General features: G+C 33.7%; 2 long non-coding RNA genes across 3 annotated transcripts; both read right to left on the reverse strand.

The window, feature by feature from the left end:
- Nucleotides 1-8,826: 8,826 nt before the first annotated feature.
- Nucleotides 8,827-12,040, reverse strand: LOC123864414. Its single transcript, XR_006795773.1, has 2 exons — nucleotides 9,476-12,040; nucleotides 8,827-9,388 (listed from the first exon to the last, which is right to left on the reverse strand). It is a non-coding gene; the product is annotated as an uncharacterized LOC123864414 (long non-coding RNA).
- Nucleotides 12,041-12,141: 101 nt separating this feature from the next.
- LOC123864253 lies at nucleotides 12,142-18,524 on the reverse strand. Of its 2 annotated transcripts, none has more exons than XR_006795739.1 (2): nucleotides 18,082-18,524; nucleotides 12,142-13,022 (listed from the first exon to the last, which is right to left on the reverse strand). It is a non-coding gene; the product is annotated as an uncharacterized LOC123864253 (long non-coding RNA). The 2 variants fall into 2 exon arrangements; XR_006795738.1 differs by having other exon boundaries at nucleotides 18,076-18,524.
- Between the last annotated feature and the right edge of the window lie 511 nt (nucleotides 18,525-19,035).

Below are 19,035 nucleotides of genomic sequence, written 5' to 3' on the forward strand. Positions count from 1 at the left end.
TAGTGAGCCGGTGAAAGCTGTTCATGTTGATGAAGACGATGTTTATACCGCGGTAGCTAGTAGTTTATAGCACACCACCTTATTTTAGCTATTAAGTAATTTTTCTACCAAATCAATAATTGTAACGACAAGGGTCATTCCATCAGACTGCATTAGACTGCTAATTTAATTTTAATCCCTATTTAATGCTGAATTAGAGCTAGTATTATAAATAGATGAATTGCTGAAAAAAAAACTAGCCTAAATTTTACTTAATAGCAGGAATTGTGATTGGTAAATAGGTCATATGAGAAAATCTTAATATTGGAGTTCAAGTTAGTTCGATACATGGTTTCTTTGTATCAATGGCTTTGTTAATATTATAATATGGTAGTCTAGCCTCCAAACAAATTGAATCTCCATTATTAAATGTCTAGGAAATGTATCTAAATATAGCAAATAAAAGATGATAGTTATACCCAAGTGCATTTATTTCTGGTAAATAATTGTTTATTTACTCATACAGTTGAGTATTTAGAAAAAAAAAAGAAGAGAAACTGAATTTATTATTTAGACTGGGAATTAAGTAACTTTATTACATTAATTAATTCCTGGCCGAACATTTGCTTCCTAAGCCATACTAATTATTGAAAGGGAAAAGCAAATATTCAAACGAAAAAACCCTTTCGGCTTTAAATAATGTTATGTACACCATTTTATCTAAAATACACACATGCCCACATAATTAATGAAGATATTGTCTATAATTCTTATTTCTATAATAAAGTAAATTTTAAGGACACACAATTATACACAGTTTTATACAATCAATCTAGATATATTCAGATCCCAGCTCCACAGGTAGTTATTTCGTCTCATTTAAACACTTTGGTTTAAGTAGTTTAATTTTATGTTCAAACGTGAAGTTAACTCATTGTGCGGTCTAGAGTATAAACACGATTTTTATAGCCTCGTATTCATAATTTGAGGATTATGTAAATCATTATAACACCAAACAAAATATCCAGGGCCACCTCTGTTGATGCCCGGTTGTGGATCTCCGATTTACGTCATATAAAATACAAAGTGTGTAGTGCATTATCTGGATTCATTTCTAATTAAATCAATCAATTAATTTAATTAACTAGGGTTGTGGAGCTGATTTCAAAATAATCTAGTTAAAATTAAATGTAAATTAGTACATCACCATATATCAGCTTCTGCTGGCCCGGATACACACTGATTAATTAAGATTTTACACTATCAAATTTTACTAGTTACTAATTTTAACAATACTAAAATTATTATTAAAACTTTACAATTTTTCTTTTCTCAAAAAACTTTAATTTAGAATATCGAAATGGATGTCAAGACAATCTCGAATAGAATGATGAGTCTCGAGGCTGAGGACCGAATGAATGCCTCGACCACCGTCCTTCCTCCTAATCGTCATCCTTCCCCACCTTCCTCTTCCTGTAACAGAAAACACCCAGCAAAAGCATTCTGATATCTCATTGGCTCGCCTCCCGCGCATCTGAACTTTTATTGGTAAAAGAAGAATTGACGGCCATTTGACACACCTCGATTTCCCTGAATGGTCCGATTTTTGGCTCCACACTCGTTATTTTGTTCCCATGCCTTTTTTTTATTTCACGCATCTGTTAGCAGTAAATAGCATTTATTTATTATACTTCTAAGATTTCTAAGTTAAAATTGACGGCTTTATCAAATTTATGACCGACCCTAACGCAATTTAGCTTTAGAGCAATTTCCTTTTAAATACTTAGGAACTTAAACTAATTTATTTGTTTGTTTATGGATGGACTCAAAGAAAAGTTTTAAGACGTATTTCTCAGTGTTTAATTTATTTCATTTTTAATTTTTTGTTCTACCATTCTTTGAACCTTCAGAGTGATTTATCTTTGTTTTACACGCCGTTTCCTTTCTAAGAGCAAAATTTAAAGAGATGACAAAAAAAATTTATAGTGAATAGGTATGACTATCTCACACTCCCCCAAAATAGATTTTTAATACACGTAGTAATCCCCCTTTTGTCCCTGCAGCTGTGCTAGTTGTTTCAAAATCTATTTTTCCCCTTATCTGTATTAGGCGTAGGAGGTTCTACGCCTATCTATTATACCCTCGGGCATGACCATAACTACTTAACTCAGGTATCACTTTGTTTAGTGTACCCCAAACTACCTGTTTTCTGTTCCTTCCAGTACTCTGGTTTTACCTATCTTTCTAGTTATCTACATAGTACCTAAACAAATGAATGGCATTGTAGTTACCCTTAACTTTACTAGTATGAACGTCTATTAATGTATATACATTATTATATGGAACTGCCCCTATTATGTACGGTCCTTCATATAAGCGCATGAATTTTTTTGTCAACTTTTTATCAGCATCTGACTTTGTAAAAGTCTTAAGTTTCACTAAATCTCCGATTTCGAATTGTATTAACTTATGATTTTTGTTATAATGTAATTGCCTACTTTCGGCCGCCTTATCTATGTTTTGTCGTGCCTGCTGTCGAATCTGTTCTAACGGTTCACCCTGTAAGTCTGCCCTCACCGATGAGTCAGTGTTGAAATCAGTCGATAGCAGAGTACGTTTTCCATATATAATCTCGTTTGGCGAATATCCCGTTGTAGTATGTATTACCTGATTGTAACAATCTTCTATATCCGATAATAGATCTACCCATGAACGATGTGATTTGTCGCAATACGTCCTGAATAATCTACCTAACTCTTTATTAACCCTCTCTGTCGAATTTGGCCGTGGATTTCTAACAGATGTGTGCGTTAATTCGATACCTAATTGGCGAATACCTAACTCGAAAACCTTTGAAGTAAAATTCGCGCCTCTGTCTGAACATAATGTCTTAATTGTGACCTGCTTATGAAACTTTTTTACACAAGTTAAAGTAGCCTTCCCACTAGCCTGGCGTAGTGGGTATAGTCTGATTAACTTACTATAAGCATCTTGCATTACGAATATGTATTTAAAACCAAATCGTCCTGCTGGTAAAGGTCCAAAAATATCGCAAAAAACTCTCTCTCCTATTTCCTTCGCTATTACAGTTTTAATCGGCCCCGTGTGCGTTTCCAAAGCATGTTTTGACTTTTGACATGCCTCGCAAGCTCTTACAACACGACCTATTATACGAGACATATTTGGGAAATAATATTGACGTTTCATCAGAGCATAAACCTTGTATCGCCCGAAATGACCTACTTCTTCATGTATGCTAACTATCAAATCCCTTAGTATGTTCTCGGGAACATATAATCTTAAGATATCCCCTTTTATGTCTGTCCTATAAAGAATCCCTTCTTTAAGCACGTAGTACTTTGATTCAGAAGTGTCTGCTGTTTGCACGCGTCTAATTATCTCACTAGCAGTCTTGTCGCGACTTTGATAACTACCTATCTCTCTCCATCGCTCCCGCACTAATCGTCCTAATGATGTTTTAAATAGATTCATTTCAGGCCCCGTGACCTTGTTAGTTAATACATCAGTGGTCCCCTTTAAATGTCGAGACAATACGTCTGCTACAATGTTTAGTTTACCTTTCACATGTTCGACTGTGTAATTAAATCGCCCTATATAATGTACCCAACGTATCATCCTAGCGCTCAATAATTTGCACGTCTGCAAGAATATCAGGCTTTTATGATCAGTCCTAATGACTAAATTCGCTCCTCTCAAATATGTTTCAAACTTTGACAAACTGAAAATGATGGCCCATAGTTCTTGTTCAGTAACTGTCCATTTGCGTTCTGTCTCTGTCAATGCTTTACTACAGAACCCTAATATTTGTTCTTCACCTGCTTCATTCAATTGATAGACATAACCCGAAACCCCCAAATTACTGCTATCGGTTTGTAAATAATAAGTTCCCTTAGGATCTGGGTGTACAAGAAGTATCGTGTCTATAAACAATTTCTTGACCCTTTCAAAACAATCGTTAATTTCCTCTGTCCATGACCATTTCGTATTTTGTTTTAATAGGTCACACAGTGGTTTAACCTCTTCGCTATATTTTGAAATAAATCTTCTGAAATAATTTATTAATCCCAGAAATCCTCGTAATTGTTTTATAGTCCGAGGTATAGGGAAGTCTAATATGGCTTTAACCCGTTCAGGATCCATACGTACCCCGTTAGTATTTACTATATGTCCTAACAACTTTACCTCTACACATAAGAACCGACACTTCTCTAACCTTCCAGTTAAACCTGTGGTTTCTAATTTATCTAACACTCGATCTAAATGTTCTAAGTGTAACCTTATGTCCCCGGTAGTGAATATGACTATGTCGTCTAAATAGTTTACGCAAAACTCTCGTACTCCTACTAGAATATAATCCATTGCTCTCGAGAACCCTGCTACAGAAGTCTTTAAACCTTGAGGTAAAACATTATAAGTATACGTCTTCCCCATGAACGAGAACCCAGTATACTTCCTAGAATCTTTATGCAAAGGTATTTGAAAATAGGCATTATTCAAATCAATTAAACTGATATAATTTACTCCATGAAAGGATTGTAAAATCTCAGATGTGAGTGGAGGCGCGCCTGCGTCACCTACCATTTTCTTATTCAACTCTCGTGCGTCCAATAAGAGTCTTATTGACCCATCTCGCTTCTTAGTGAAAGTGAGAGGACTACAGTAAGGAGTCGCTTCCTGTCTGATCACGCCTAGTTTTTCTAACTCTTCTAATTCGGTTTTTACCTGTTCTCTATACGCCAAAGGTACCGGATAACTGTGTTTTACAAAAGGTGTTTCGTCTAACAGCTCAATAACGTGTACGTACTTGTTTGTCAAACCTAAACCTTCCGTAAATACCTTACAGTGTTTGTTTAACACAGGTAGTAATAATTCCTTTTGTTCATTACTTAAGTTCGCGTCATCTAATTTTAATCCCTTAAATTTCTCATTATCTAAATTCATGTCTAATACACTTTGTTCCACTGGCCTAGAGTTTTGATTTAATATTAAATTGATCGTGGCTGCGTTCGTCTCTCCCCCTAACCTTTCGATTTTGCAGTCCGAATTCAGCCTAACACAAGACCTAACGCCCATATGTTCAATAGTCAAAGTGTGTTCACCATTACAGTTCACTATTCCTTTTACCCGTTCTAACCAATCGTATCCTAGTATCAATGACCTAGGAAGACGTCGCATAACTAGTACAGGTGCTTCAACTAAAGTACTACCTAACTGAAACTCTATTAGTACTAACCGATTTGTGCTTTCACTTCGCGATCCAAACGCGCCTTGTATTTGAATTGCTGGAATAGCGATCTCTGGCAATGTCCCATGTTCTCTTAGAATAGAGTCGTACAATTCCCTAGTTATTCCACTAATCTGACTTCCCGTATCTATGAGTGCACTCATAATTCTTCCATACAGTCTAACACATACTTCAGGTAACCTAGGTAAAGAATAATCAACACTCACATCGGTTTGTTCATCTAATTCATGATACATTGTGTACACATTCAAACCTCTCCTCATACAAGTTTCACAAGTCACGCCTAACTCATTACACTCTGTTACATTTTCAAACTGGTTTTCCAATAAGATTCCTATACTCCTAATTTCAAATTGACTACTATACTCGTTATAATCAACGCCGCCTCTTAATAACCGCTTAAGTCCCTTATCTCCGGTCCCCAAACTCTGTCCTGGCTTCCATCCACTATTAATTAAGATTCTATAGACTACACCTGTCCCTTCGTGATCTGAGGTCTTTCTGACGCCCGAGCCACACAAAACTAACTGACTTGACCTCGTTTGTGTTGGGCATTCTAGTTTTTTTGATGAACCCTCCCCCACATTCTTAGACACAGTAAGATCTTCGCCCTCTTTCACGAACGTGATAGCCGGCCTAATTTGTTTAGTTTCGGATACCGTAGGCCTGTTAAAGTTAACCCTAGAACCTAATCGACCACGATAGCCGCGTCCCCTCGTCGAATTTCCCCTAGCTCTCCAATTTCTTGTTGACATTGTTGCTACAATAGGTCGTCTCGATGGTGACTCATTGTATCGTCTACCTCTGTAATTATTACTAACAGTACCTCTCGTAAATTGCCTAGGTTTTTCAACAATATTTTGCTCTATGTTTCGAAGAAATTTCGCTCCGTTCATGATGTTAACTTCTTCTGTTCTAGTAAACCATAATCGCTGTATATCTATAGCATAATGTCGCATAATAGAATTTACCAAATCTCTCTCACTAAACGCAATAGTTAATGACTGCATTGATTCTGCTTGCTCAGCAAAATGTTCGGACATCGACATTCCCGAATCGCTTGAATATACCCCATTAATCAATTTATATCTTATAGATTCCTGAATTTGTTCGGTCCAATAATTTCGTCTAAAATCAATCTCGAAGTCGGCGAACGTAGTCCAACCTTTCGAGTACAAATCCATAACCTTCCGAGCATGCCCCGAGATGCAACCTAACGCTATATCTATTTCACGATCTAATCCATTTACCGCCCTTATATATTTCTTTAATCGTTTAAGAAAAACGATGGGGTTAGTGAATGGTTTTCCGTCGAAATTTGGTTTAGTTACTGACGGCTGTACAACATATAAATTCCGGGTCTCAGATAATGTACTTGTGCTCGCGGTTTCAAGATTTGACCCCTGCCTATCAGATTTTTCATTTTCAATAATCCCGTTCGACTCGTGTGAAAAAACGCTCGCGATTTCATTTGAACCGGTATTTGAATTTAACTGATGTAATTTTGCTTCGAATTCGGTGATTTTTTTCAAAATCAACTCTAATGTAGCATTCCCTAAGGTCGTTGTTTGCTCGTTCGATTCTACGGTACTAACATCGCTTTGCCCCGCACCTACTTGCTTTGTTCTTCGTCCTTTCCTACCTGAAGACATCCCTTTTTTTTTTCAATTTTACCCTATTCCTTTTACCTACTTTGGTACTATCTTAAATATTTTTAATTTTTTTTTTACTTTCCGTGTAAAATTTAGTAATATGCAAAGTTGTAATTATTTAGTAATATGCAAAGTTGTAATTATTTAGTAATATGCAAAGTTGTAATTATTTAGTAATATGCAAAGTTGTAATTAGAATAATAGTGCAATACTGCTATAATTTGCAACCACATGCGTGAAGTGCTTTGATTATATGGATTCCCAGACTTTAAGCAAAATTTGTTAAGTCTAAGAAATAAGCACGGGATAAATAACTCGGTCCTTGCAATATCCTCTCTGAAAACCTGTAAATTGTACATTTATAAGACACATAGCTTATTTCTGCTCCTGCTCCCCCTATATATAAATAAATGTAAATGTACAACATATATATATAAAATAACATGCAAAGTGTGTCCTTAAAACTTATAATTTATAAATAGTAATGTAAGTTTATAAATTTTTCTCTCTCAAATACCCAATCACAATTTCTACGTTGTGTTATTTTTATGTTAATGTAAATCTAGTCATATCGTTATTTCGAATACGTACATAGATCCCTGGTCACTCGGCATCATATTTCTGTGATGGTACGCTGTGATCGTCTATACTAGTGGTTAAGATTAGGCATTATGAGGAGATAAAAATAAGAAATAAACTCAGCTGAATTATAGAAACACCTAGGTATTTAAGTCATGAGTTATTTACAAGTAATTAATTGGTACAGTACGTTGGGTGAACACATAGACTTCTCGACCAGCTAACAGGTTTACACGGATTGAATAATAAAAAAATTTAATGTAATATTTCAATTCCTCAAAATAGATATAATGAGTGGAGAGATCTGCTAATTTAGAACGTCCTGTTAGTGTGGAAAATCAGTTGATACGTGTATTTGCCTTATTTAGGCCATCGGTTTGAGACCAACCGGCATTCCTTAAGCACGGGGGAAATACCTACGCTGAAATTCAGCCTTGATCCATGTTATGTGGGGCTCAGCAATTGGACTCTCCTATTTTCGCTGCGAAGCGTTTTCAATTGCCTAGGTACGGAAACCTAGGTTCTTTTCAATGAGCTCTGGGCTCGCCCCTTACCATGGTATATTTTAGTATATATATTCATTTGTTATATTATGTCTAAATTGGCCAATTTAGAAGTTCGGAGAGTCCAGCTGTATAAAGACATGACGTGTTTGCTTTGTGCCGGAATCTCGCTGTTGGTACGTCACCAATCAACCATGTACCATAAAATATCAAGCAAAGAAATTACAAATTACAGCAAAACTAGTATTTTTATCTTATCAAAACTCGGTGATTCACAAATTCAGCTGGCGTCGGTTTTAACAGATAATGTTACCTAAAATACTGTTTGGGAAAGATCGGTACACCATAAAAAAAGGTACCTACCTGCCTCGCCATCTGTCCTCCGGAGGCAGCGTGAATTCCATTGTCTCGTTCAGGGTATTTTTAGTAGGTAGATGAAATTTAGCTGTTACTCGAAAGTATCCTCGACAAGGTCCCTTTGAGGTGTCTTTAGCCTGGGATTCGAACCCAGCCAACCCTATTATCTTTAGTAGTGGAGAGCATTCTTGGTATATTAGTACTAATCGTTTTGTGATAATAAAAGTATAAGGAAAAACCATCGTGAGAATTTCACATAATGGTATACAATACCATATGATGAAGAAAAACTTGATCGAGAGTTCTCTATGAAGTCCGCGCTCAGTAGTGAGCCGGTGAAAGCTGTTCATGTTGATGAAGACGATGTTTATACCGCGGTAGCTAGTAGTTTATAGCACACCACCTTATTTTAGCTATTAAGTAATTTTTCTACCAAATGTTAGACCAAGCATTAGATGTGACCTATTAAGATAGAATTAAAACAACAAACACCAGTAATTAATTATATATTTCTCCCATATTTTCCTTTATGTTCCACTTCATTAAATTCATCTATTCAAAATTCTCATTTCAACAGGTAAATGCAATTCATATAATAACACTAATATAATCAGAACATTCAACAAAGCAAGTACACTATCACCACGTGTGCTAATTTAGGTTAGGTAATTTCATCTCTTATGATATAATCAAATAATCAACAAAGCAAATAAATTATCAACACGTGGTTTTATTTTAGGTTAACTGACTCCATCTCTTATGATATAATCAAATAATCAACAAAGTTAATAAATTATTAACACGTGGTTTTTATTTTAGGTTATGTAACTGTATTTATTTTAACATTATTAACCAAAGTTCATTACTACCGCCTTTGTAATCTAATTCCACCAATAATAAAAATGGCGGGACAAACTTATTAGTTTTACAGAACTAGCAAAATTACGTTATTTGAAATTCATTTTAATCACACAATTATTTCCGATGGAAATCCAGAGAAAATCATTTTAACCAACAATAACCAATTTACACAATGTGGATAAAACCTCAAACTATAACAAATCAAAGTTTAAGCAGATTTAGGAAATTATCACAATATGGTTAATGTCTCAAAAATATTTGCAGATAATCATACTAACATTCTAATATTAAAGTAACCAAATAGTTAATATACTTAGCTTTTTCTAACCACCACGAAACACTATAACACTTGCACTATTTCTTCCAAAATTTCAGCGTAGACTGCCTTCAGACCTTAAGCTACAGGTCTTATATAGCCACATCGTTCCAATATGGCGCTCGAATAGCTCTGGGTCCCGTGCTTGTCAGCCACATTGGAATGTCATTTTGACACTCGTCCATCCTGACTCGCTTTGCGACCCTGCAAAGAGAAGTGTGCAAAAATTTTATTTCGTAAATATTTTAAAACATATTTCCGCATTGACTTTTTATATTCTTTCAATATACTCGTTAAAATGTATGAAAACTTGTTACTACCAAACAAAGCCATTTTATAGAAAATATAATATAGTTTAAAACTGTTCATTGTTTTCTGGACTATATCCAAGTATATCCTACGAAGTTCTAGCCCAGGCCGCATACAGTGATGAAAAATCTCCTTTATACCCAAAATTATATTTAACCAGAATTACTTTACTAGAAGCGAATAAGTTAATAACTTAAACAACCCATGTAACTATATCCATAAGAATTCATAACAATCAATCGTTTCCATAAAACTGCTGTGAAACTCAACCAACTTCATAAAGATTAACTAAATTCATAACTCTTACAACTGTTTTCCATAAACCAATTTGTCACAACCATTGCGACTATTTTACTATACCCAATAAATAAATCAATCATAATAACCATAATCTCATCATAACCATTTTTTTACCATTTCCAATAACCATAATATCAATCATAACCATATTCTTTTTTCCATTTTTTTTTTTTTTTACCATTTCCAATAACCAATATATCAATCATAACCATTTCCAACCAACATTTTTTTAACCCATTTTCAATAATACCAATCAATCATAACCATTTTTGGAACCATTTCCAACCAACATTTTTTTAAACCATTTCCAATATATCAATCAATCATAACCATTTTTGGAACCATTTCCAACCAACATTTTTTTTAAAACCATTTCCAATATACCAATCAATCATAGCCATTTTTTTTAACCATTAAACCCTTTTTTTTAAACCATTTCCAATATACCAATCAATCATAGCCATTTTTTTAACCATTAAACTTTTTTTTTTAACCAATTAATCAATTTCTAGCCTTCCAACAATTCGATTATTTAATTCTTTCAGTTTTTATCTTCAATCATTCCATTAATTAATTAATCCAATTAATTCCTTCTGTACCATGAACCTCATTATCTTCACCGCTCGAAGAGGAGTTAACTTCTGCTTCGAATCTTTTTAGGAAGTCCGACGAAACCAAAGCACCAAAGTTTTATAATCGTTCATACCTTTCAGAGATTTAATTACATATCTATAATTGCCGACTTCTTTAGGAATTTTGTAAGGTCCACTATATTTTCCCTTTAATTTTCGTCTAACATTCAGGTTTCTATCTGCAGCTCACCTTCCACTTTTCCATATTAACTCATTTTATAAATATCATCTACACAACAACCTCGCCGTTCTGGTAACCCAAAAATGACTTTTTATGGTACCCTCACATTTTAACCTTGGATGTCCTACGCAATCATGGTACTTCCTTAATCCTCATTATGTTCTATCTTCCGTATTTCGGTATTACCAGTCTTTCCTTTCCATCTTAGTTCTATAAATCTTATCTTCCTTAATTTTAAATTATTTTTAATATCGGGATCAACGCCAATTTTATCATACGAATTTTATCAAACTATCCAATCAAAATATCTACGATATGAATGTCTAGCTACATGACTATGCGACTTGCCAGATCTTTGCTCGACCACCATATCTTATTCCTGGAGAAATAGCCACCATTTTGATATCCTTGACACCAAATTCGTTTTCGAATAGATATAATGCACTGCTGCGCAATATCTGTAATTACTTTAAAATGATCACCTACTAGATATATTCGAAATCTTCTTAATGACTTCACAACGGTTAAAGTTTACAATCCGTAGGAATGGTACATAGATTCTTCATACAAAACTTTCTACTTTAAAATACTCTTATTTTACTCTTCTTAATAAGCTTGAATCCACGTTCTTGTTTCTGCATCAGAATGCCAGCCACACCCTTACTGCTTGCGTCAGTATGAACTTCGATATTATTTCCTGTTCGGTGAAATATCGAGAGTATTGGTCGACTCGTCAATATAACAAAGATAATCAAATGCGTTTTGTTGAGCAGATTTCCAATACTACGGAACGTTTTTCTTAATTCATTTATATACATCAAAAGTTGCTTCCTGGACGGATTTTTTTTGTTCAGTTGTTTCATAACAGAGGTAATCAATTTTGTCCTGTAAGAAATAGCATTTTTCCAAATTCAAAGTAAGTCCTGCTTCTCATATAATCTGTAAGTCTGTAACACTTCCTTTAATAATTCTAAGCATTCTTCAGTTACCGTGGGTAGTAAAATATTATCAATGTAATGAAGAACTTTGTTCCTTATTGAAGCAAACAATGTATCCATTAGTCTTTAAAAGACAGCTGAGGAATTCGTCAAGCCAGATGGCATCCGTAAAAATCGTAATGGCCTTCGGGAGTTACGAATCAAGTTTTGTAAATTGTTAGACCAAGCATTAGATGTGACCTATTAAGATAGAATTAAAACAACAAACACCAGTAATTAATTATATATTTCTCCCATATTTTCCTTTATGTTCCACTTCATTAAATTCATCTATTCAAAATTCTCATTTCAACAGATAAATGCAATTCATATAATAACACTAATATAATCAGAACATTCAACAAAGCAAGTACACTATCACCACGTGTGCTAATTTAGGTTAGGTAATTTCATCTCTTATGATATAATCAAATAATCAATAAATTATCAACACGTGGTTTTATTTTAGGTTAACTGACTCCATCTCTTATGATATAATCAAATAATCAACAAAGTTAATAAATTATTAACACGTGTTTTTATTTTAGGTTATGTAACTGTATTTATTTTAACATTATTAACCAAAGTTTATTACTACCGCCTTTGTAATCTTATTCCACCAATAATAAAAAATGGCGGGACAAACTTATTAGTTTTACAGAACTAGGAAAATTACGTTATTTTAAATTCATTTTAATCACACAATTATTTCCGATGGAAATCCAGAGAAAATCATTTTAACCAACAATAACCAATTTACACAATGTGGATAAAACCTCAAACTATAACAAATCAAAGTTTAAGCAGATTTAGGAAATTATCACAATATGGTTAATGTCTCAAAATATTTGCAGATAATCATACTAACATTCTAATATTAAAGTAACCAAATAGTTAATATACTTAGCTTTTTCTAACCACCACGAAACACTATAACACTTGCACTATTTCTTCCAAAATTTCAGCGTAGACTGAACTCAGACCTTAAGCTACAGGTCTTAAATAGCCACATCGTTCCAATATGGCGCTCGAATAGCTCTGGGTCCCGTGCTTGTCAGCCACATTGGAATGTCATTTTGACACTCGTCCATCCTGACTCGCTTTGCGACCCTGCAAAGAGAAGTGTGCAAAAATTTTATTTCGTAAATATTTTAAAACATATTTCCGCATTGACTTTTTATATTCTTCCAATATACTCGTTAAAATGTATGAAAACTAACAAACTTGTTTTGTACGACCAAACAAAGCCATTTTATAGAAAATATAATATAGTTTAAAACTGTTCATTGTTTTCTGGACTATAGCCCAAGTATATCCTACGAAGTTCTAACCCAGGCCTCATACAGTGATGAAAAATCTCCTTTATATCCAAAATTATATTCAACCACAATTACTTTACTAGAAGCGAATAAGTTAATAACTTAAACAACTCATGTAACTATATCCATAATCAATAGTTTCTATAAAACTGCTGTGAAACTCAACCAACTTCATAAAGATTAACTAAATTCATAACTCTTACAACTGTTTTCTATAAACCAATTTGTCACAACCATTGCGACTATTTTACTATACCCAATAAATCAATCAATCATAATAACCATAATCTCATCATAACCATTTTTTTACCATTTCCAATAACCATAATATCAATCATAACCATATTCTTTTTTTTCCTTTTTTTTTTACCATTTTCAATATCCAAAATATCAATCATAACCATTTCCAACCAACATTTTTTTAAAACCATTTCCAATATACCAATCAATCATAACCATTGTTGGAACCATTTCCAACCAACATTTTTTTAAACCATTTCCAATATACCAATCAATCATAACCATTGTTGGAACCATTTCCAACCAACATTTTTTTTTAAACCATTTCCAATATACCAATCAATCATAACCATTGTTGGAACCATTTCCAACCAACATTTTTTTAAACCATTTCCAATATACCAATCAAACATAGCCATTTTTTTAACCATTAATTTTTTTTTAAAACCAGTTAATCAATATTTATCCTTCCAACAATTCAATTATTTAATTCTTTCAGTTATAATCTTCAATCATTCCATTGATTAATTAATCCAATTAGTTCCTTCTGTACCATTAACCTCACTATCTTCACCACTCGAAGAGGAGTTAACTTCTGCTTCGAATCTTTCTAGGGAGTCCGACGAAACCAAAGCACCAAAGTTTTATAATCGTTCATACCTTTCAGAGATTTAATTACATATCTATATAATTGTCGACTTCTTTAGGAGTTTTGTAAGGTCCCTTTAATATTCCCTTTTCCCTTTAATTTTCTCTTTAATTTTCGTCTAACATTCAGATTTCTATCTGCACCTCACCTTCCACTTTTCCGTATTAACTCCTTTTAAAAATATCATCTACACAACAACCTCGCTGTTCTGGTAACCCAAAAATGGCTTTTTATGGTACCCTCACGTTTTACCCTTGGATGTCCTATGCAATCATGGTACTTCCTCATTATGTTCCATCTTCCATATTTCGGTATTACCAGTCTTTCCTTTCCATCTTGGTTCTATAAATCTTATCTTCCTTAATTTTAAATTATTTTTAATATCGGGATCAACGCCAGTTTCCAATTTTTCCTTATCATACGAATTTTATCATCCTGATTTCGCAAACAAACTATCCAATCAAAATATCTACGATATGAATGTCTAGCTACATGACTATGCGACTTGCCAGATCTTTGCTCAACCACCATATCTTATTCCTGGAGAAATAGCCACCATCTTGGTATCCTTGACACCAAATTCGTTTTCAAACAGGTATTAACAATACACTGCTGCACATTATCTATAGTTACTTTAAAATGATCACCTACTAGGTATATTCGAAATCTTCTTAATGACTTCACAACGGTTAAAGTTTACAATCCGTAGGAATGGTACATAGATTCTTCTTTACAAAACTTTCTAGTTTAAAATAAGAGATAGGCTTGAATCCACGTTCTTGTTTCTGCATCAGAATGCCAGCCACGCCCTTACTGCTTGCGTCAGTTTGAACTTCGATATTATTTCCTGTTCGGTGAAATAACGAGAGTATTGGTCGACTCGTCAATATTAGTGTTGTTATGGATATCCATATCCGTAACCGAAACTATCGGATATCCGAAATAAAAAAAATATCCGTAACCGTAACTGAATCCGTAATAAAAGTTTTGGATAGTTTCGGATAGGGCAGAGTCCAACTAAATATTACGCTCGTACGAATTAACTGTGCACTCCGCTGGAATGCGACACCTTCATCAGTTCGCATTTTACAGTTCCTTAAAAAATTTATATCCGTAACCGAAACTATCGGATAATCCGAAATAATTTAATATCCATAACCGTAACCGAAACCGATATTATTTTTTTCCAATATCCATATCCATATCCAGATCCGAAATTATATATCCATAACATCCCTAGTCAATATAACTTTAAGATAATCAAATGCGTTTTGTTGAACAGATTTCCAATACTAGGGAACGTTTTTCTTAATTCATTTGTATAAATCAAAACATACAACAGCATAATTGGCACAAATTTTCGAATATAGCTAGTTAGTCCTAGAAACGTTGCTTCCTGGACGGATTTTTTTGTTCAGTTATTTCATAACAGAGGAAATCCATTTTGTCCTGTAAGAAATAGCATTTTTCCAAATTCAAAGTAAGTCCTGCTTCTCATATAATCTGTAAGTCTGTAACACTTTCCTTTAATAAGTCTAAGCATTCTCAGTTACCGTGGGTAGTAAAATATTATCAATGTAATGAAGAACTTTGTTCCTTATTGAAGCAAACAATGTATCCATTCGTCTTTAAAAGACAGCTGGAGAATTCGTCAAGCCAGATGGCATCCGTAAAAATCGTAATGGCCTTCGGGAGTCACAAATCAAGTTTTGTGAATATAATCTGCTGCTACAATATTAAAAAAAAAAAATTATTAAAATGTAAAATATATTTTTCCACCAAGTTCTTCGATTTGGTCTTCGATGATTGGGAGCGGATATTTGTCTTTCAAGCTTTCTAAAATCAACGCACAATCAATAGTCTCCATTCTTTTTGCGTATCTACCAATAAAATCGGGCTGGGATAGTTTGACTTGGATTCCCGAAAAATACAGTTTCCTAACACATCATCTATTTTATCCCTAACAACATCCTTTTCTGCGAACGACAACCTGCATGGACGATAACAGACTGGCTTTTCAGAGTTAAGTTTGATGTTCAATTGTATTTTATCGGCTAAGCCTAGTTCGTTTGTATTAGTTGCGAATGAATCCGAGTATGTTTGTCAGATACTGACAAGTTCTTTTAGAATTTTAAGATTCTACAAATGAATCTTTGTCATGGATTTATTGTATTTCAAGGATAGAAATCGGAATTTGACTTTCCTTACAATTTCTACTATAATTAATTTAATCTTTAAACCGAATTTCGTTTGTTACGTGTCCACGTGCTAAAAGTTGGTCCTTTTTTATTAAAAGCGTACCAAAGTTAACGATGGTTAACGGTTGTACGAACGGTTAATAAATAACGATGCAACTGGATAATACTGTACCGAAGATGGAACACTATACAAAAATACCGTTAAAAGAACAGGTTCACCTATCAATAAATATAGGGGTAGATTGAGCAAGATTATCCTTACTATTTGTTTTACAAATATTGCGGCGGAATCGTGATTTGTATTCTTGGGACAGAAACGGACCACGTGTCCGGGCTCGTTGTATAAGAAAATCGATTCCAATTTAACATGGAAAAACTCACATCGAATATGTTTATAAAAGAGTTAATCAAGCATCGTATTGTTTGAACATGTTAGCAAAAAGTACTAATGACGGCTTATTATGGTCAAGTAGCCTCTGTATAAAGATATGGCATAATTTTTGGGGCAACGGCTCTAACATAAAAAACGTGTTACTAGTCCAAAGAGGATGCGTGAGAGTTATATGTAGATTGTCCCAGAGAGACCATACCTTACTTCCAAAAACTTCGTTTATTAACTGTACCTTCATTATAAAACTATTTTGTTTGTAGCTAATAAATAAAAATAAAAAAGTTAACAGAATTTGATAACAAAAGACGAAAATATAAATTAAGATTCCCGTCACCAAGCACCGCTCTTATCATTAATAGTTTTATCATTATGGCAGTTAAAAATTTTAAACAAATTACCTTTTGGAAATAAGAGAACTTGTAAACATAAATAAAATAAAAACGTTAAAAGTAACTATTTGAATATTTAACCACTTTCCTCTTTCTTTTTTTTCTTTGTGGTAATCTTATAATAATTAGGACTAAATATTCAAAATTCAAAATTGTAAGTCCCTTTTATTGTCTAACTTCATGTATTTCAAACAATCGTAAATTTTTCTTTAATTTTGTATTTAGAATTTAGTATGTTTAACACAATTAATATTTTTGCATGCTAGCTTGACGTGGTACAGCGGGACCAGTATTATTATGTATTCGTACCTATAAGATGACCTGTATCAATAACTAAATTTGATCGAATTGAATTGAAACAAACGTTTTTATTCTGATCTCAATTATCCTGTACGCCGCCATTTTTATTCCCGAAACTGTTTCTAAAAGTCTGCATTATACAATTTATTCCAGAAAAATGTTGGATTGTGGCATGTAAAAAGATTTATTTTATCTTCATTTACGCAAAGAATTTGAGAATATAATTCTCCTGGTCTATAATTACCTGCCCTGGCCATGGCTCTAATGTGATAAAGAAATCCACCAATGATGCAGGACACAGCTTTTAAATTAGTGATGTCACATTTCGTCAACAGGTTACATTTGGAATAGGAATAGTGAGTCGTAGTTTCATTTTGATACCATTCGATGAACCATTTGCTTCAATGACTCAACAAAACCAATACTTTGAGGAAGTCTCCATAATTTTATCTTTCCATTCCTGCCATGTATACTCATAGGAAAGTAGTGAGCTTTGCTTCATTTTACTAAAACCTACCAAACAAGCTTCCACATAATAAAACTTTTTACGAAGTTGTTCCTAACTGTTCAATTTTATTTAGCCATTGACGTGCGGGTAATTCAGTTTTTTTTTGACTGACTGACTTCCGGTATAATGTGAGGTTTAGCCAACAGAGAAGAATATGGAAAGATCCTACCAGTACCGCTCGGTGAACGTCGTATCCGCCGTCAGCCTGTAGACTCAACGTGGCAGCGAAGTTGGCGCCGGGAGCTGCTTTCGTTGTCATCTTCTTGCACCCGTGGCTGCTCACGCTCCATTCTCCATGGACACCACCTCACCCGGCTGCGCGACCGGGTTCTGCTACGGGAAATCATCCCACTTCTGAAAATTGTTAGACCAAGCATTAGATGTGACCTATTAAGATAGAATTAAAACAACAAACACCAGTAATTAATTATATATTTCTCCCATATTTTCCTTTATGTTCCACTTCATTAAATTCATCTATTCAAAATTCTCATTTCAACAGATAAATGCAATTCATATAATAACACTAATATAATCAGAACATTCAACAAAGCAAGTACACTATCACCACGTGTGCTAATTTAGGTTAGGTAATTTCATCTCTTATGATATAATCAAATAATCAATAAATTATCAACACGTGGTTTTATTTTAGGTTAACTGACTCCATCTCTTATGATATAATCAAATAATCAACAAAGTTAATAAATTATTAACACGTGTTTTTATTTTAGGTTATGTAACTGTATTTATTTTAACATTATTAACCAAAGTTTATTACTACCGCCTTTGTAATCTTATTCCACCAATAATAAAAAATGGCGGGACAAACTTATTAGTTTTACAGAACTAGGAAAATTACGTTATTTTAAATTCATTTTAATCACACAATTATTTCCGATGGAAATCCAGAGAAAATCATTTTAACCAACAATAACCAATTTACACAATGTGGATAAAACCTCAAACTATAACAAATCAAAGTTTAAGCAGATTTAGGAAATTATCACAATATGGTTAATGTCTCAAAATATTTGCAGATAATCATACTAACATTCTAATATTAAAGTAACCAAATAGTTAATATACTTAGCTTTTTCTAACCACCACGAAACACTATAACACTTGC

This window comes from Maniola jurtina, chromosome 4 (assembly GCF_905333055.1).
Source record: "Maniola jurtina chromosome 4, ilManJurt1.1, whole genome shotgun sequence".
Classification (NCBI taxonomy): domain Eukaryota; kingdom Metazoa; phylum Arthropoda; class Insecta; order Lepidoptera; family Nymphalidae; genus Maniola; species Maniola jurtina.